Source organism: Anas platyrhynchos, chromosome 9, assembly GCF_047663525.1.
Source record: "Anas platyrhynchos isolate ZD024472 breed Pekin duck chromosome 9, IASCAAS_PekinDuck_T2T, whole genome shotgun sequence".
Taxonomy (NCBI): domain Eukaryota; kingdom Metazoa; phylum Chordata; class Aves; order Anseriformes; family Anatidae; genus Anas; species Anas platyrhynchos.
This window is the reverse complement of record NC_092595.1, coordinates 25,171,047-25,192,626: the sequence shown is the minus strand read 5'-3', so window position 1 is coordinate 25,192,626 and position 21,580 is coordinate 25,171,047. Positions and strand designations below refer to the sequence as shown.

General features: G+C 35.7%; 2 long non-coding RNA genes across 2 annotated transcripts in view; both read right to left on the bottom strand.

The window, feature by feature from the left end:
* The window catches only part of LOC113845217 (uncharacterized), a 30,912-nt gene extending 22,190 nt beyond the window's left edge, over window positions 1-8,722 (bottom strand). Inside the window, exons 1-3 of the long non-coding RNA XR_011811454.1 lie at window positions 8,168-8,722; window positions 7,006-7,183; window positions 5,042-5,956 (exon numbers count right to left, since the gene is read on the bottom strand). This is a non-coding gene — a long non-coding RNA (uncharacterized lncRNA). The remainder of the gene's footprint in view (window positions 1-5,041; window positions 5,957-7,005; window positions 7,184-8,167) is intronic.
* A 9,302-nt stretch (window positions 8,723-18,024) lies between these two features.
* LOC110354314 (uncharacterized) lies at window positions 18,025-21,278 on the bottom strand. Its single transcript, XR_002406109.4, has 4 exons — window positions 21,145-21,278; window positions 20,257-20,288; window positions 19,179-19,255; window positions 18,025-19,080 (listed from the first exon to the last, which is right to left on the bottom strand). It is a non-coding gene; the product is annotated as an uncharacterized lncRNA (long non-coding RNA).
* Between the last annotated feature and the right edge of the window lie 302 nt (window positions 21,279-21,580).

Genomic DNA, 21,580 nt, shown 5'->3' with positions numbered 1-21,580 from the left:
GTTACTGTAATGGTCTGAGACAAATGCTGGTGTGTTAGTTACAAAGATGAGAGTGTGTAGGCAAGGACTCATTAGTGTTAACTAATGCATCCTCTTACAAAATCACACACAACTGAGAGGAATATAAGTTACCAAAGCCTTATGGCTCATTGCACTGACATAGTGGTCTTTAAGGGAAGCTTTGTGGCTTTTTTTTTTTTTTTTTTTTGATTGAACATAACTATTTACTGCCTTCCTTGCTTTTAAGAGGCAACAGTCCCAGAGTATGTTTCTGAACTGAGCTATGTTTTAAAGACCTGACTTTTATATGGAGTAAAAGCCAGATTTGCCTGGGAGTGATCTAAAATACACTCTTACTATGCTGCATCAGCAGTAAAACGATGTGATCCTGCAGAGATATACAGGTGTATTTTTTGGAATCTGTGAGACTTCATAGCACCAATGAAAGCCCTTAACAGTTAAATGAAGTAGGTCTTTGTACTTCAAAAAACAATCAATCCCTTGAAGACCTGAAGGAAAACACAGGTAAGCTTTGTTTTCTGCTGAGGCTGAGAAACACAATAGGTTACAGGGAGAAAGCTGGTGTGAGCAGCTATCATCTCATTAATACATTGTTTCCCCTTCATTTCGTAGTTTCCCTATAGCTATGAGCCCTTCTGATTGTTTGTTTAAGGGTACTTTTTTCTCCAGATTCAGTGATCCTCTCTACCTTCCCATGTGAGAAGGATCTTCTGCAAGGGGAGGATTGCAGCTATTTAATTTTTGCATTCTTTGTTGTATGTCGTATTCTTCTCAGAAGTCAGTGGGTCAGAAGAAGAAGAAGAGAGGAGGCTGCATCTTTTCTGGAGAGCTGCTGAGCAAATTCAGGGGAAGAAATTTCAACAGTCTTCAGGGACAATGTGGGCAGACCTGGAAGCTGGATCCTGAATGCTTCGCTGCAGCTCAGAAAGTTGTGGAGACTCAACTGCTAATCATAGAAGCAACTGGCAGCTTGCAAAGACTGTCATACATGACACTGATTTACAAACCCTTTTTAGTTCCATTTTCTCTTATTTTGTTGTTTTGAATTTTCCTTATTAAATAAGTTTGAGATTTTATTCTAACAAGATCTGCTTCTAAGTTCTACTTGAATCTGTCTCCCAGGGCTATAAAGATCTGGCCAAGCACACAACATTACAAAACATTTCCAGAAAACACTGTCCTGGCAATGAAAGAAGAGGAAAGCTGAGGCTCAAAACATAAATAAATTCAAAAGTTGCAAAAGTGAGAGGCCTCATGGAGTATGCTTTGGGCACAAGAGATCTGGATACAATTTTCAACTTCAACATGTTAATCCATTTTGTAATCTATGCCTCCACCTATACACTGGTAGTGTGTTCCACTTCTTTGGCTTTTTTTTTTTTTTAGTTACTAACATGAATAGTGCTATTAATTTACTAGTTGACATTCATTGGAAGCATTAAGAAAAATATTTTAACTGTTTGAAACCTTTACAGAGATGCAATCCCCCTTCCCCTTCAGCTTTAATTCGAAGTTTTTGAGTTGGCAGAAGTCATCTCCTAGGTGAGGTGAATTTCCCTGCTTAACTCACCCCCACAACAGGAGGAAAGAGCAGTTTCCCTGCCCTACACTAGAATGTATCTTCCTCTTTGTCCTTTTTTATTGTCATAGCTGCACATTTAATAATTTCTTTTTCCTGCCAAAATAGTCTTGCCCTACTTTGAAGAATACCAGTTGGGACTGTGGGCCAGTAAGAACACTGACAAACTCAGAGGGAATTAAAACAAGCACTGCAGCACGCACATTACACACAAAATGAGCCACCTTCAGAGAGCTGGCTGACCCAGCATTAGCTAATGTATACATAAAATAATTAGGATAAAATATTATCAGGATATATGGAGTAACATACCAGATAAACCACATACCAGCATAAATAAATGAGACTTTAACAGTAATAAAGTATATAAAGAAGGATACCTTCAAGATTAGCAAAGTAATGTTATATTCAGTCTGTTTTCCTTGAGGACTCATTTGAGAGTTAAAGTTAGAAAACTAACCCTGATATATCATCTTGATTGAATATAGTTTAATTCTTCCGTACATGTGACTGGAATTCTACATGTGACTGGAAAGCGATGTTTTCTTTAGCAATTCCTCCTAACCCAGACAGTTTGCAGTAGAAAATAATTTAAGATATAGTTGATTCTTGGAAGACCAGTTCTCATGAAAGCAGGCCTTCCTACACTGTAAGCTTTTTATAAAGGCACAAAGTAGATCATGGCAGAACTGGGTTGACTTTCTGCACCCTAATGAACCATTACTATAAATGCCCATCGGTCAGTAATAAGTGCAAAGTATGAAAAACATGCGAAACCCTTCCCTCCTCCCCAAATCCCTGTCATAACAACCCACCCCATTTTTATTAAAAATACGAGGATATGTTTCTTACACACACACACAAGAAGTAAAATAAAGATAAAATTAAAATATTAAAATCTCTCCTTTCTTTTAAGGAACAGAGAGAATTGATGCAACAGTTGGCTGTCAAAGAGGAAGGGAACAAAATCTCCATGGAAATAAAATAATTTATAATCTGATTGATTTTGGTCATCATCCTCTCATTTTGTAAACCAACTGAAGCAGAACATAACGTGGAAGCTGCCATAGGGCTCAAGAAAAATTGAATATCAATTCTACAGCTGATAAAAAATGCTCCTGGTGAAGACCTCCCTGGACTAGCAAAGAGCTCCACTTACTGGCAGACGCAGTCACTGAATTATTGCTTCCCACTTAATTATGGAGCCAAAAGTAAGCAGCAATAAATCAGTTACCCAGTCGATCAACCCAGCATAAGGAATTACATTGCTTAAAAGTACCTGATGACAGCTCACATGCTTTCAAATATACTTCCTGCTTTGAAATGAAACTTGTATCATAAACAAGTACATAGAAAAAATGTAAAGTGACACTTAAGCAAAGTGGCGAATCAGAGTGAAGGATGATGCAAAGCCCACTGGAATCTTTCACTTGCCATCAATAATTCTTGGCTCAGCTCCGATACGAAAGTAAGGCTGAGATTTTGACACTATCAGTAATTTCTTTACTATATCCTCAGACTATTAAAGACTGATACGTTGACATTTACTGGTCAAAAAAATCAATTCAGATTACGCATATATTTTGCATATCCTAGTGTGAGATGAATGTAAGATACAAATTTTTTTCCCTGATAGTGAAATGCTGCATAAAAACATGCCCTTTTTTGTTGATTTTTTTTTAATTACCTTTATTTTTCATTATAACATAATGCTTTTCACCTTTGAAGCAAAGTTGAACATGGATAGTGATTTTATCCAACACTTCTTCAAAAGTACCTCATCAGTGTTCATGTGGATGAACTTACATTTCATGGTGTATAACAGGATATTTTGCATATAATGAATGATCAAAAACAATTTTGTTCTATGCCAGAAGTAAATATAAAAGTATACTGTTCTTTACATTCATTTCATTAAAAAATAGAATTGATTTTTCTAATGTTTGGGAGGATCTTGTGTAATAACACAGTGATAACACTTCCTAATACTTTCCTAGGAAGGGGATAAGAATGACAAATTTTTGGAAAAATAGCACAAGAACTAGAGCTGAGCTAAAAATATTTTAAAGGACATCAATCATAAACCACTTATGTACTCAAATTATGCAACCCTAATTATGCAAAGCGCAAACATCACTAAGAGCAAATTTACCCAATGAATTTTACCAAGATCACTAGACAAACATTCTTATTTTTCTGAATAGCTGTCTAAATTGATTTGACGTTTTGTGGCAAGTTTTTTTTACTCGATCAAGGTCAGACTGTGGAACATTACTTATACTTCATCCCCTTTACTCACAAGTTGCTTTTTCACAGTGAACACTGATAACCTGGAGTGTTATCTCTATCCTTTAGTCAAAGCACACACCCCAATAAGCAGATTGGCCTGAATGAGTTATTGGAGTAACATGCTCTCAGGCTGAGGAAGCATTTAATGTGCAAAATTCATCAGTGTTCAAAAGGCATGAACTTAAAGATAATTTAGGAAGTGCCATCTTAAATTTGTGCTCTGATTGCTTTCATCACAGAAGTAGCATGAAGGATTTAGAAAGTTCTGCTCATTCCCTTGCTGTGCTGAGCACTGTTCCTTTTCACTCAAATTACTCACACTTTGGCACATTTTGTGCAGCCTGTCTTGTCTTTTAGTTATTTAAGTTTGTTTTTTTCACACACATGTGCTCAGGAGTAATGCCACAGTACTTGAGGTTAGAATCAAATCCACACAGGCCTTGCTTAAATGCACACATGTGAGCTAATAACAGTATTCATTTTGTCTAGCTGGTTTTATTAGCTCCTTGGCAATACTACAGCAAACAGAAAGTTATCTTTCTGGTGCGTCGATCATTGTCTAACAAGAAACACTCATCTTTTAAAAAACAATATTCAAGGAAATAAGCATATAGGAATTAATTTAAGATTTCAAATTAATGTACAGTAAAACTCCTGCTTCATTACTCAGTCTGGAGTATGATCTGGTTTAAGGAAGAGCAAGTACAATAATTATGGAGCTTTCACCACCCAACAGAAGCATGCTGGCAAGATAATAGGCAGTAACATGAGCTTCCTTTATTTGTGGACAGAGAATTGGGAGACAGGTTTAATTATTTTTCCCTACCAAATGTTATACAAATGGCCTCTAGAGGGATCCAGGCTATTGCTTTTCTGCTGAAATCTCTTAAGCATTTTTGTTATTATTACTTCTGAAAAAGTGAATCATTCAACTAGAAATAATGATGCAAACATTTTATATTAATGGGTGATGGAACTACAGAGCTCACAACTTAAGAGAAACCTTTTGAAAATCCAGCAGTTACAAAACATGGAGGGCAAGGTTCACATCCAGTAGAAGTCCAGTCCCAAGCAATCAGTTCACATCACATTGAATAAAACAAAGAAAACCAAATAAGTATCTAGACATTTAGCTGTATATCTGAAACTCACCTGAAGACATGATTTTGCACACTTAGGTTAGGAATGTGGTAAGAATTAGGCTCATGTTTCTGTGGAATGAAGCAGCTCTTGTTTCAGCTCCTAGAACTCTAGGACAGAATTATTTCACCTGGTTTACATTTTTACTCCTATGTTTTTAATAAAGCATGCATATAAAGTTAACCAAAGGGTACGACTTTCATTCTATACTGTCTATATTCTATTTATACTATATTCTGGTTTGACCAAACAATGGACAGGTAGCTTCAAAACAGCTTCAGAATTCAGTCTAGCAAGCTTTTGGGTAGATTCTACCGAATGTGCAATTTGCATGCCATTAAATGTAATTGTAGTTATAGGCATACAGAAATGCCTGGATGCACAGGTGTGATATGAAGTCCTCAACATGCTCCAACTCAGTTTGCGGCAACATCTTCAGTTTCATACTCTGCTAAAAGCACATTTTCAGTGTGCCAATCAGAATACTGTATGAAAACACCGAGACAATGTCTTGATGAAAGCGTGGTTTGGCTGCTACAAGCTGAGATGGAAAAGGGTAAAAGAAAGGTTACACCAAGGCCACCTTGATCCCCACCCTTTGATGGTAACAACAGGTCACAATTCTCCCATTAGACATGATTTATTGAAACTGGAACCTCTGAACAGACTTCAGTTTGCATAATACAAGATAGTACAAAGGCAGTCCAAAACCAATATGGTCTGCTGAGTTTGAATTTTCATTGAACTGTATTTGTATTTCTCTTGTCAGATTACTAATGGATGTCCTGATAGCATAAATAGTGATAGCACATCAATACAGAACAACAGTTTTGTGGCATAGGCATTTGGTCGGGGTACAGGAGGTGTCAATTCATAGAACACAGATCCACTTGAGATCCACAAAGATATATGCTGTTTCTGACATACCTTGTTAAAAAACATAAAATGCAAATAAATTGTCTTTTTCCTGACAATAATTTTGTAGAGATAATTTTTTAGTATCTGAGAAGTGCTTAAGTGAATAGACCACAAATTCATGTAGAAAAACTCTACAAATTCAGTCACACCTTACATATAAATGAAAGGCATGATCCTCCTCCAGAGAAACCAATGACAGCTTTTGTTTCTAACTCAAAAGACACATTGTGCAGTTAAAGCCTCCTACTGTTGCTTTTTGTTTTAAAATTCAGCTTGAAAATAAATGAAAAACACATTTAATTAAAAGTTCTAATATAAACCAGGCAAAGTTGCCTTATGCTTTATTGCGTGCTTCATATAACATTAGAAAAGCTGTAGAATTAAGTTTCTTCCTCAGGGTAAAATATAAAGCAAACAACCATAAACTGGAATCTAAACAAAAATTTCTCATTTTATCAAGCATGCTACTAGCTGAATTTCTTGATTACTCCTTCTACAATTTAATAATATAGACCATGAAATATCTTCTGAACCTACTAGCTTCAAAATTGTTAGCCTCCAATGAAAAATGACAGTGTTTTTCCATGCATGGATCAAGTAATAGTACCCCTTACTAAAACAGGAACATTTCATTTATTTTCTAGCTGTTATTCCTACATAAATTTTTCTCTCCTTGTAGTTTTTGGATAGTGTCTATAAAGGAAAAATAATTTGTTTTTCCCTATTTGGAATTTACAGAAGTAGTTAAAAGGTTAGTTTTTTTTTTTTTTTTTTCTTTCTTTCTTTCTGGAATTTGAATCATCATTTCTGATACTTAGTTAATGCGATACATATAAATATATGTTCCTCTTGAAAGATTTTGATAAGCAAATTCTAACCATTCCAATTCTAGTGGATTAGTGGATTTTCCCTCATGATCTCAGTAGGAAAAGAAAGCTTTTTTCATGTGATTTTCCAGCTCTACCTAATTAGATGAGACTCTTCACATGTCAGGTTTACGTATCTTATTGTCCACCCCCCCCCCCCATAAATAAATAAATAAATAAATAAAAGTTTACCTTACAGTGGGATTCAGAAACTTCAGACATGTTGGGTCTCTGGTGTGTTCATCCAGAAGTCCTGAAGATCGTTCAAACCCCTTGTACCTTATCGGTTATGGTAGGCTCTATCTTAGGCCCCACATACAACCAAAGATGCAGGATTTCTCACATCATACAGTAGCGTAAATCATCCTGGCTGGAAGAAAGGAGATATAAAATAATTTTTGTTTAGGAAAAAAAAATCCTAAAAGTGGAGACCATTATTGTTCTGAATTCTCCAATCTGCAAAACAGTCAAAAAACAGATTCAAAAGCAAATTAATGTGCTGTTACTGAAATGAAATTCAAATAATGTAACATCAAACAGCTAATAGAAGAAACAGATCAAAGAATTTACAGCAGAAGAACAAAACTATTCCTCTCCAACCTCACAGCAGAGCTAAGACAATTTTTAGTAGCATGTCTATTAATGACCATATATTTTCATTAATGAAGCTCTAAGTGCATTAAATGGCAAAAGCTGTTGGTAGCGCTTGCCTTGTGCATTGCTTAGCACATTTCCAGCACTTAGAAATTACATATGCCAGAAGAGAAAACAAACCTTACAAAATGAATATTCCTTAAAACTGACAGGCACGTGCATATTCATTCAAAGTAAAACTTCATCCACTTCTGAAATGTGAAGTTTTTAGCTGGATGATTTCATACATTTTTAACTCTAAATAGTTACATAAAGTGACAAGATAGTACAAACTGGTCATGAATTCATATAAAATTCACAGATAAGAATGTTTACTGAAAAGTAAACCATTTCAAAGGATTTTTTTTTTTTTTTTTTTAAGTATTTACCTCTTAAAGTAAAATCTATATAACCATAAACTGTTTTAATTTCAATAAATGTTTTGCTAAACACATTTTTTTTTTTTTTTTTTTGTCTGTTATTTAACTTCAGGAAGAATAAGGACTGCTTGGAGCAAACCTAAGATGCCTCCCTTCTTCACTCAGCCATTAACATAACCTCAAACAGAGTAACTGCCAAACTGAATAAATAACGGTATTCTAGCTTTTACCAGGTTTCATCCTTAGAGGTCTTCAAGTCAAATTTTCTTAATACAATTTTTCTCATTATAACTCTTGTTTACTTCTTAGATTTTTTTTTTTTTTTCCAATATCCAACTCACCTCTACTTCAGATCTTTGCTCAAAATCTGTTAGGGTTTTTGGAAATAATCTATTGTCTCTTTCCTTTTTGGTTCACGATTTACTATTCACTGTTAACTCCCTTCCCAACGTTTACATGAAAAGTGAAAAATATTTGTTATTGTGTTCCCTTACTATGCAATGGTCCTTCATGTATTTAAAGAATGTATAGCCTATGCTCTTAAAGATGCTTTGTGATACTTCTACAACCTCTTTATGTATTAATAACTTTAGTAGCTCTAGTTGTCACATAAAATCTCTAGAAAGTAGGTGCTTGTTTCCTGAAAGATTTCAGCATAACTTCTTTTTCTATATTCTCTTATCTTGTCATTATCTATTTTGTCTCCTTATCTGCCTTTTGTCACAGAGTTTATATCTCCAGATGAACCCTGAATAGAGAAAAAAGGAGAGACAGAGCTACAATTTCAGAATAAAACCAAGCCTGCAGATAGAAATCTTCCACAGAAGTCTAAGCTTGGTGACATAAATAATGGACAGGAGAAGAACTTTCACATTTCCAGGAGCCCTTTTCCTCAGATATTTAACAGGACTCTGCTGTGCATATAAAGATACACAGCTGAGAACAAGTTCTCTTTCCCTTAAACAAACAAACAAACCATTATTTTGGGCTCACCTGCCATTGTAACTAATCAGTTTCCTTTACCACTTTTTATCCTCAGAGAGGATGAAGTCAGAGTGTGGCAGGTATTGTAGATGACCAGATTGCTTCTTTTTAATTTGATGTCAAGCCCTAACAAATCTGCAGTATTTCTACCCACACCTACACATGTTCGAAGTTTGCTAAACAAAGAATTGGGTTAAAATTTTAAGAGTAGAGATTAACTTCTGGCATTTAATTTGAGCACAGCTCAAATGCTGGAGTTGAAATAGTGCCTCTTGTACACGTATGCAATTTACCACCATAATACCTTTTATTCTCTTTTCATGATCCTGGGTGATTTCTTGTAAAATTCCTTGGCTATTTATTGACAAAGAATTTAATCGCACTACAATTTACATTTCACCTTCTCACATTTTGTTTTATTAGGCTTGTGCTATGCCTCTTAGGGCAACAAGAGACAATATCCAGTAGATACATTTTCATTTTTTACTAAGTAGGAATGAGAAACTTCTGTTTTTAAAGAGTGTTCATGGAATTTTGCTGGAATCCAAGGAACCTCCAGGAAAACATCCTTGTTAACTGAAAAGTTAACAAAAGCCAAAAGTAGCTGTGATTCTGGAAGAATTGCATGGGAAGTGAATTTGGAGAATTTACCTGACTGTTATTTGTGTCAGATGTGATTGACAATGTGACTGTTTGTTTTTCCACCTGCATTGAAGAAAAACACCTTTACATTTCCCAAAGTATAGGGACACTTTGCCTGCAAATGGAGGAATGGTTTAAATTTTAAATATGAAAAATATACTGGCCATAGAAAAACTGGAAATCATAAGCCAGAGAGACCATAAAATAAAGGCAGGAGACAGTGAACAGTTTTAGTTTTAGTTTCCTACAAGTTCATACCTTGTGGCCAGGTTCCTCAGTGATAAAAGGTCTGACCGAACCTTCTCTCAGCATCGTGTTTGTACCAACTTCCCTCACAAGAGGCTCTTCGATACCTAATAATAAAAGCATTCAGACTTTTTACTTTTGAGAAATTACACTGTTTCACTCTTCTACCTGGCTTATTTTCAAGTATACTAATTACTTTCATGAATATCTGTGAGACTTCAATTTATAGCAACTAGTCAACGTGTTCAAAAGCTAGTAGGGGAATATAGACAAACACTCACCCATGCGCTGGAGGACAATAAGCAGGGCACAAGTCTCATTAGGTTCAACATTGTTCAACAATGGCTTGTCTCAGAACTGGAAATCAGCTCAGAACTGAAAATCAGTGGAAATCAATCAAATTCCTTCACTTAAATTTCAAGAGATTCATTCAGGTAAAGTATTCTCTAGAGCTACTAAACAACTGCAAAAGTGTGTTTTTGCTGATCTGCCAGAAAGACATTTCTATTCCCTGGAATTAAGATGGACTGTAAAAAAGCAATAGACTTGCATCAAATAACAGAGATCATGAAGCAGTTTGTTTCTAATGATTAAGTCATAAAAAGTTCATGGGAGCATATTAAGCCTTTAAGCCAGTCAAAATGTTTTCTTTGCCAATAGAAAAAAATTTCTTTTCTCCAGTCAGAAAACCAGCTGATTTCAATGGCGTTTGCTAGGGAGCAGTCACTCCATATCTGACTGCCATGTGTCTTTGTAATAAAACAAACTGAATAAATTAACATTGCTATAGTAAGCAATGCAACTAGTCGTGGTACAATTTTTGGACATATTCCCTAGAACAATCAAGTGCTTTGATTTCTATCTCTTTGTAAAACATACAATATATTCTAGCCACTGGTGTCTGCCTAATTACAGATTCTTGCTTGATTCTTACCCAGTCCATAAAGGAAGTAAGGGAACATTTGTTCTGCATTGTTGCACTTGCCCTGCAACAGTGGCAGTTTCACCCTCAATATTACAAAGAAAAAGTCCACTGTGAAATTTTGTATGCTTAGAGCTAGGTCTGCAGTTATATTACGTTATTGTTAATATTATTGCTCAGAAGACAGCATAAAAAGCATTATTCTCAAATAGAAATATTTGTATTGGTATATTTTCAGCTCCTGAAAATCACCTGAGATTGCTGCTTTAGTGATATTGCTGCTTTAGTGATATCAACCTTTTTTTTTTTTTTTTTTTTTTTTTTTTGGTCAGGTAGCAAAGCAACAAGATAAAATAAAGTATAAACGTAACCAGTACATGGCTATTTAATAACAAAAGACATGATGCTACAAGTGTAAATGTAGCACAGAAAAACTGTTCTTGAATAGTGGACAAGAATATTCTGAATGCCCTGCATTCTAAATCTTTCATTAAAGATTTAACTGCATCTGGTATGGTTTCTATTTTTTCTAATTCAGATTCTCTCTCTCTCTTTTTTTTTTTTTTTTAATTAAAGAGGACATCTGCATTCCTTCAAAAGCTGTTTGCATTTTTATCTTCTCAAATTATACTGAATGAAATGTGTCCACACAGAGTTTGAACCATAGTCTTGAGTTTGAACCATAGTCTTGAAACTTAACCACTTGAACAAACTGTGAATGGTACTTAAAAATTATCTGGTCCCTTCCACCTCAATAGTGCTATTCACTTGGGTACACACACAAATAAAAAGCGCATTCTTAATTAGCTCATCTGAAAGAAGTGCCTCCTAAGCATATCTTCCCATGCTCTGTTTATAGTTGTGAAGTTGTCATCCTAAGGGAAAAAAACACCACTGTTTTCATGTTCTGCTATGCAGTCTTAAGCTAATGAGTTTACACTTGGACTTACTCATTAACATGTTTTAAATTCTTTGTATAAAAATCTTGCCCAAGACTCTGTTAGTGAGAATCTAATACAATATGTTAAGATTTAATGCCTTCAACTTTTTGAAAAGACTATGGTGATTACTTGGCTGAATAACATATGTCCATAGTCTCGATGAATTCTGAATGTTACTCTCACTGAAAAATGGAGAATGGACTATTTTAAGCAATCACACTGATTGCTTCTACTTACATATTGAACACAAGAATTAAGCTTATCATTCTAAAGTCATTTCTGTATTAAGGTAAAATGCTAACCAAGTTTTAATTGCATGACTATTGAAAACATCAATTCCTAAGTTAAAAAACAGAACCAAATACATTTGACTTTTCAAGAAAAATAAGTCTTAAAATTAAGATGTTGAAGATGCAGAAAAAGACTGTAGATATGGATCTGGATAGGCTGCACCGATGGGCTGAGGTCAACTGTATGAAGTTCAACAAGGCCAAGTACCGGGTCCTGCACCTGGGGCGCAATAACCCCAAGCAGAGCTACAGGCTGGGAGATGAGTGGTTGGAGAGCTGCCAGGCAGAGAAGGACCTGGGAGTGATGGTGGACAGTCAGCTGAATATGAACCAGCAGTGTGCTCAGGTGGCCAAGAAGGCCAACGGCATCCTGGCTTGTATCAGAAACAGTGTGACCAGCAGGGCTAGTGAGGTGATCGTCCCCCTGTACTCGGCTCTGGTGAGGCCGCACCTCGAGTACTGTGTTCAGTTTTGGGCCCCTCGCTACACGAAGGACATCGAGGTGCTTGAGCGGGTCCAAAGAAGGGCGACGAAGCTGGTGAGGGGCCTGGAGAACAAGTCCTATGAGGAGTGGCTGAAGGAGCTGGGCTTGTTCAGCCTGGAGAAGAGGAGGCTCAGGGGTGACCTTATTGCTCTTTACAGATACCTTAAAGGAGGCTGTAGGGAGGTGGGGGTTGGTCTGTTCTCCCACGTGCCTGGTGACAGGACGAGGGGGAATGGGCTAAAGTTGCACCAGGGGAGTTTTAGGTTAGATGTTAGGAAGAACTTCTTTACTGAAAGGGTTGTGAGGCATTGGAATGGGCTGCCCAGGCAGGTGGTGGAGTCACCATCCCTGGAAGTCTTTAAAAGACGTTTAGATGTAGAGCTTAGGGATATGGTTTAGTGGGGACTGTTAGCATTAGGTCAGAGGTTGGACTCGATGATCTTGAGGTCTCTTCCAACCTAGAAATTCTGTGATTCTGTGATTCTGTGATATGACAATCATAACCTTTCAGTAAGTAAAACACCTTTCAAAATGTGGCTGGCTGTAGCAACCCAATGCAAACTATATCTGGTCAAAGATATGATAATTTTTCTAGATGTCAATACAACTTAAAATCTTACTCTCACAGCAGAAGTAACAGCATAATGTATAGAAGTGTATATATCAGCTTATGTGGCCACTGGGTTGATCAACTGCAAATACTATTTCGTTAAGCTACAGGAAAAGGATTGTTAAGCTACAGGAAAAACATATTGCTGCACTGGAAATAGACAGTCGCCAGCATGTTAACAGAGTTATAAGAAGCCAGCTGAGTACGTCTCATTTATAACTATGTTTTTTGGCAGGGTCTAAACACTATTAGCATTAAAGTGGGAAAAGTCTCCACTGGATTTAGACAATTAGCTGAAACTCAGAGATAGTTTGGAGTAAAGAAACACTTAGGGTGCTACCTCTTTCTGAAAAGTCCATTTTGAGTTCTTTGTTTACATTAGTAGTACATTTAAGCAGATTGAAAAGCAAAAAGCACGTTCACAGAACATCTGAACCACACATTTCTCAGCTATTTTCAAATGTTACAAACAAAACTCAATACAAACACATCAGAAGGGAGAAAAAGAAACTAAGTGTAATAGCTATGCTTTTGTCAGTCCACTTTCTCTGTGATACAATGATTTCTCAGGTAAAGAATTTGCCTGAAAACGGTATCTGTGTAGAATTACATTTGATGAGTTTCATTGTTATAACATTATAGCTGAAGGCTGATCAATATCAAATTACCTTGAACAAAGCCAAGTCTGCAGCACAGTTGGACCACTGCATTGTGATCAAGGTAAAGATGTACTTTCTAAGTAAAAATCAATTCTCTTTTTCATTTGTTACCTTACAGTTGAAGTTGCACTTGATTCTGAGACTTGGCTTCAAATCCTGATCTGCTGTTATAGAAAAAGGTAGTACAAATCATCAACCTTCTTCACTATACATGAAAATGACCTCATATATAACATAAACATCACACATATAAAGTAGTATTCTTTCAATAAATATTATTGATCCTTACACAAGCCATTGATAGAATCATTTATAACCAGACACTTTTTCCATTCAGGCACCAAAGACCTCTGGAGCGTGTAGTATTCCACATGGCAGTGACATATTCTACCCATATTACAGCTGAGTGTAAATGCAAGTATGCTGTTTTTTCTACTTTCAGCTGCTTTTTCTAATTCAGCTGCTTGAGCACTTCTTTTCTGGGTGTTCTAGACTGGAACATCAAACAAAGGTAAAAACCATCCAGTTCTTAATCCCATTAAACGCCTTCTCCTGAGGCTAGGTGGAGATTCACCAGCTTAGGTCAGTACGTGACTTCTCTAGTAGGACTAGGTTTAAGGTTTATGTATCACTGGAATAGGTTAAGCAATAAAAACGGCTCTAAAAACCTTTTCAAATGCACCTTAAGGTAAAATCCCTATTCCTGTTTCTGATTGTATCACAGTTATTGTAAACACATTTCTGGCATCAGGAGTCAACATGCAATCTATTTGGTAAACTTCAGTTTAAATCCTGCCTATACCAAGATTTCAATCAATGCTGTTAAGTGGCTGGATAAACAGGCTTTATTTCTTGACTATATACATGTATTTAGTCCTTCAATAAAGTTTCTTTCAGGTTGATCCAAACCCCCACAATATGGACTTTCTACACAATTGCATACACACCTCTGGGATGTGGGTTTGGGCAAGCACTACAGCCCCCACAATGATGATGCTTATGGAAGTTCCAGATTTAAAGAGTCTTAAAATAAACTGTTCATTGCTTTGTTAGAGCAGAGTTTGGGTGTTCTGTATTTCATGGGAATATGCCTATAACAGATATGTTTAATTATCCTGACCCAGCTTCAAATGGATAACTAAGACCTAGAAAGCTTTTACAGATAGAAGAAATAGAACTGGGTTACACTTCCAGTCATTTATCTTTTGCACATTCACTCCATGAGGAACCAACAATACCATGCAGAGTTTTACACATTCACAGTGAAAAAAACTTACTGGTACATCACAGGTAATAAAATCATGCCTCAAATAGAAAAAAATAACCTCTCAGCTATTCAAATGAGCTCTGCAAAAATCTGGTATTGCATCTGGAATGAAAAATTATTTTTAATCAGTTATAATTTACTGATTCATAATCAGTCCCCACACTATTTCAAATCTTACTAAAAACAAAAAATTAAATTATTGTGGGAATTATTACAAAAAAAAAAAAAATCTATTCTTTGCTTTCTTATTCTTCCTCCTTCCCTCCCCTCTCTCCTGTATATCTGTGGAAAATTTTAGGTACTAATTTTTTATGAGATATTATTCAAGTCCTTTTGCTCATTTATACAATCATTTGGAAAGTGTAGTTTTCAATGTACCATTTTGTACAACTTTTTTTTTTTAATTTATTTATTATTTTTATTTTTTTGACAGCGGGATGGGACAGGGAATTTGTCTTGGTGCTTTTGGTTTGACATAGTTATAATCACAGCTAACTCTATCTCTATTCACCAATTAATATTGCACATGAATTGCTTCAACTGTGCTGCTCTTTAACAAAACAGTCAATAGTCTCATCTGTCAGCTTCTTGTTGAAAAACATCTTCCCCAAATATTCTTGCATATATGAACATATCTTTGAAAGCTTTTGTAAGTGTTTCTACTAGTTTTATGTTTTTTTCTCATGTTTGCACTGTTAAGAGAACCAGCTGTTGAAACCTTGCAGCCTAGCACAACTTTGTTACAGACTTCAGCCTTCCCAGTCTTTCTTCTCCCCCTCCCCCCCCAGGAAAAATTTGTAATTCTTCCAGTTGTTGGTTGAAATTCATCTCATCTGACTTCACCTACTGAAATGTGATGGATAAGTTTTACTCTCAGTCATCTGAAGACATTCCTCTTTTGACAGATATATAGATAAACTGGTGTATGGAAGTGCCTGTGTGTGTCCGTTCTCCAAGGCTAGACTAGTCACCAGAGAGAGCAATACTTTCAGAATGTGATTCTTCTCATTTTAAGATGTATATGTCTACAGGTAGATGAGATAGGACCAAACACGCTTCCATAACAGCTACTCCCAAGCTGGGGACTTCAGTCATTGAACTTTTTCTCAAAAATTTAGCTTTCCAATGATTCCCAATACAGATGAGTAAGTCAGAGGTGCTCCAAACAAAAGGATTGATTTCTGTCAATCCACATCATGTGAAATACTACAGACCTGAAAAAGTTACACATTGTCCATCAAAGGACAGTTTCTGCAGTCCTTGCTAGCTACCTGAAATGTACATGCAGCCCATTCAATGCTATGATACCACCCCTTCACAACACAGTTAAGAAATGAAGATTTCTCTCTTTTCATGTAAATGTTGGGAAGGGAGTTAACAGTGCATAGTAAATTGTGAATCAAAAAGGAAGGACACATTAGATTATTTCCAAAAACCCTCAAGGATTTTGAGAAAACATACGAAGTAGAGGTGAGTTGGATATGGAAAAAAAAAAATCAAACACTTTTCACTCCATATCTTGCCTCATATGAGGATATATGAGGATTTACTAAAGGCTGCAGGGGAGGCTGGCCACTGCTGATATTTCCTATCAGTATATTTAATTTCAGAGATTTAGTAAGTAAACAAGCAAACAAATAAATAAATAGGAATGAGGGTCTGGAGTTGACAATGTAATATCTGAAACTTGCTGTTATGATTAGGGTGTCTTTCTTCCTCAAGCAACCTGGACTTTGTTATGCGCAGGCCAAGCTGTAAATCAGAAGGTATTGGATATTTCCAAAGCTGTAAACAACATCAAATTATGTGGCTTTATCTTAAAGGATCATAGGCAGAGAGAAATTAGGGATGGAAGTCTTATTAAACTGTCTTGTTCAATCTCTGCCAGCATGGGATTATTCCCTGGAATGTATTTTGCAGCACGTTATCCACAATTGTTTCCATTGTGATTTTGCTCTGGAAAGAGCTTATAAAAGTGATCTGATATAGCGTCGTTCTGATTGAATCAACGATTTCTCTTTCAGTTGCACAAAGTTTACAGAAATATTTTTTTCCTTTAAGTTGAAGATATTCATTCTTTCAATCATACACACTGTCACTTCTAATAGATGCTCTGTGCTACATCATCACCTTTATTTGCATTGTGTAACTCCACATTATGCCTCAGCTCACTCTGATTGCCTTAGGCATACCGTAATACAGGAAAGAGGATTGAGGTAACAGCACAGGTAAATGCTTTATCAGATATAAAGCCATACATATTCTTTGTACTACATACATCTGCACCGAGACTTACACGAATACCATATCTTCCTTCCATAGTTGCTCCTCTCTTCTTTATGAGACCATGTATTCTGAATCTTGACATAATAAATCCTTCATTATTCTCAATTTCCTTCTGATATCACTACTGAAATTATTCAGATATTTCTATCATTCTTCCCAAGAGACCTGTCTTTTAGCTTTAGGTCAGTTATGTGAACCCTGAAGCTGCTGAGAATATTATTCTGCCTCATAGTAAGCTGGTTTGCTATTAGTTTAGTGCTCCTTCATCTTCTCTTAGAAGGAAGTGTGACGTTTTCATTTATCTTTTCGATTTTATTTAATTATTTATTTATTTTTCCCCTTCCATTTCACTGTTTTAAACTTAGAGTTCCTTCTAGGACTGGAATGTAATTTTGATTTTCTGGACCAGAGTGACCGAAGAGGCCAGGTGTTTTTACCATGTAAGATTTATCTCTGCCATTTCTATAGGTTATTTCAGGCTCCTTTTAAGTACATGGTCCTCTTCACATTATCTGAGTGTCCACAGGCTTTAAGGTTGGATGCAGGCTGGGTGTTGTTGCTCATGTTTACTGATGGCAACGAGCAGATGCGTGCCCACTGCAGCACTGACTGGAACTGCTCTTCTGGGATTTTCTGACAATTTTCAGCCTTTCCATTTCTTCTTTTTATAATTATTCCCCCCATTATTTATCACATTCCTACTCTGAAAGTTTTGCAAATCTTAATTTCTTTTTTGCTGAATCCAAAACAATTCCAATTCCAATGACATCAAGCTGCTTTTTAATTATTAACAACTAAAGGGTAGGGTTACATTCTTATCATTGACAAGACATGTCAGCAGCTCTGTATCCACAACTTTAACACAAATTGTTTTTTTGTTTTTTTTACCCCCCCTCAGTCTTCTCTGCTTGCTTGTCAATGTTGGCTTTACTGAGGCTCTTCACGATGTCCTTATGCTGTTTCAGTACTGTGGCAGGCAGGCAAGCACAAAGTGTCTTCAGAAAACTTGACTTGCCTCTCAGATGAAGCCTTCTTGCAGACAACCTGTCAGGCACTCTGGTGCTGTAAAACCAAATGTACAGCCACAGAGATCTGCTTGCCCCAAGAATTGCACTGAGGTGCCTACATTTATATTTACTGTCTCTCTACTGTATGACCAAGTCAGGATTAAAAATGCAGTTTAGGTTTAATGGTCATTACCTACGGATTCCCTGTCACCAAAGCAGGGTTACACCTCTTCGGTTCACTGCCTTCTTCTTTTCTCACAATCACAGTGGCATCCTTGGCGATGGAGTACTTATGAAAATCCTGCTTTGCACTTTCTTGCTGTTTTCTAGTCTGAAGCTCATCTTGCCTGCTGCAGATTCCTTTGCCTCATCTTTCATATCTTACAGGAGAAGAATGTACTTTGTCAGTCCTTATTCTAACCGCAGGCTGTACTGCAGCCTGAGGCTTCCAGATGCATTTTAGAGAGAGAGGGCTGCATTGACTGCAGTGGTCAAAACATTAAGCAGACAGGGAACCTCAGATGTATTTTTACTCTGTCACGGTCTTGCTGAAGGACTGTGCCCAATTTCTGGAACCTCTTTTTGCTTCAAGTTTCCCCGTTTTTTAAAAGGAGATGATACTTGCTTCCTTTATAAAATGTTTTCTTGCCTACTGAAGAAAAATATCTTGCTAGAGAAGTGTTATTATTGCTTCACTCAGGCAAACCTTGGTATTTTCTCATCACAGTCACAGGAACACAAGCATTATAAAGCAAGTACCTGAGAGAGGAGGTTCCTTCTAAGTGAAGGGCCCAGAGTGAAGGGCCCAGAGCCTTTGGCATCTGCACCAGAACTGCAGTGGGTCTGCCAATGCTGCATGTTTTGCAAATTTCAACTTTCCAAAAACTTTCCAGTCTGAGCATTTATTTTTTTAATGCTAGAGAAAAAAAAAAAAAAAAAAAAAAAAGGAGAGATAGAAGATCTGGATAATTTTCATGTTGTACCATCTGTGATTTCTGTTTCTGATTCACTTACAACAGTAAACTTTTCCAGTTGTGTCATCCAAAAGATCTGGAAAATGTCTGTTCCAGTTGTTTTCTATGTTCAACTCCCTGAGGATGAAGTGTACCGATGTAAATTTACTGTGATAGTCACACTGCTGCTGATTGTTGCAGAACTACCACTGAGTAGTAAATGCTTCGCTGCTTTGTTACCCAGGGGGCTGAGCATTAACTACACTACTGAACAGCAAATGCTTATCATCCTCTATAATTCAAACTATATAAATCACTGAAAAGAGAAAATGTGCCTGCAGGGAACTCACATGGTCTATAAAAATGTAAAAATCTGAACTATATTTAGCTGACAGAGCTATACTTTAAAAAAAAAAAAAAAAAAAAAAGAAGTATTCAAATGATAGTCTTAAACATTAGCTTCATCTACTGAAGCTTTGGTGGTGGTTAATCTTTTCTGCAAACATTTTAATCTTTAACAACATATTAAAAAAAATAGGATCAAATAGTAAAGATTATTACTTTCTTCTTTGCCTACATTCTCTCTCCTTCAAGTTTTCACACATCATGTAGAGTGATCTCCTTTAAAACCACTGTTAAAGCACAGTATTTTTGTTTATTGAGCATCTGTATCTACTTTGCTTAAAAACCACTAACAGAAGGTTTAAAATATGGTAGTAAAACATGTGTCCATCAAAAGGAGGGGACACAATTACCTTCTGTTTAAAGACATAAATCTTCTCATAAAGGACTTATGCAAGGATCACTGTACTGAAATATGAAAAGCAAGTTAAAACATTCTTTTTGAGGAACTGTACTGTGACGGAAGTAATAAACTTTCATTCCTGGATAAGCAAACACAATCTGAAATGGACACAAGTAGATTCATTACCATCAATGAATTACTCATACTTGTAAAGTATGAGTACACAAAAATATTTGCAACATCAGAGGATTTTATAATAACCTGGTGGTGTATATTCCTTAACATATACATCAAATAACTTTTGTTCCTCCTTTTTGACCTCAGCCATGCAATAACCTTTGGATTGGCCTCACCAGCATTGATGTAATTATCACAGACTGATTATGTTACTTACTACAGAGCTGAGGCTTTCAGTAATATTCTCCACTAGAAAACAAAAACATCAAAATGCCTATCAGTAGAGAAATAAAACATGTTGACCTTTAATACACAAATTAAATTACACAAAAAGACAAAGAACAAAACCAGATGAGAAGACCCTCAAGGGAGAACTGGTATTGGACTTGCTGAATTTCATCTTTCATTCAGAGCACTGATGAAAGAGATGGTTCAGAGCAGATTTCGAAAATGATCAGAGTCAATCAGTGTTTAAAAGGGGTCAGGATCAAAATGAAGTAAGAATACTGAAGCCTTTATGTTATTAATCCACAGATAGCTTAGTGTATTCTCACTAACTTTTATCCTTTATGAAGGTGTTCTAATGAAACAAAGATTTTGATTTTTGAATCTTATGAAAGATTGTCATCAATGATTTATGTTTGATACTTTTTTTCCTTTCACAGAGGAAACGTTTGTAAATAATTAGCATGGATCTACCACAGTCTGTGAGCCTGAACTAACCAACAGCAATGGTGGAGTTTAAACAGAAATATAATTAAGCAATGTGAATATATTTGAAATGTTGAAATGAAAACAAGAGGTATGATTTCAAAACTGGTACAGATAAAGCTGGAAAATCTAAAAAGAGTTCTCTCAGGAAAGAAATATATATATATTAATATATAAACAATAAATACATATTAATATATTTTTCTTATATATAAAATATATAAAATATATTTAATCATTATATATCATTATATAATATATCATTATATTATATATTATATTATATAAAATATATATAAACATATATATACTTAATATACATTAAATATATTTAATATATATATATAAATATATAAAAATATATTTATACTTACAAGAAAAGTATAACGCTTACCTAAGACTACTTATTAAGAAAGTAGCAAATAGTGCCAACATACTTGGGATGCACTATCAGGGTAACTCATTACCAAGAACAGTCTTTCTTTATATATCCCTAATGCAGCTTGAATGTATTGCTTTGACTTGTCTTCAAATGCAAAGTAGACAGTTAATTATAAGCTAAATTCAGGAAGCTCAGAAAAAATGAAACAAACAAACAAAAAAACCCACTGGTCTTCTAAAAGCAACTGTTTTATACAGTCATTTGCTTTATCATTTATATTATATTATTATATGCTCATCACAATGTCAACACTGAGAATAAAGCAGAATATACTAAGAAATAGTGAAAAATCTATAATTTGGGATTAATTGCAGAAAAATAATTCAATACAGCAATGGTTTAATATTCCGGAAAAACCAACCCTTGTAAGTAATACTCCTAACTGTAC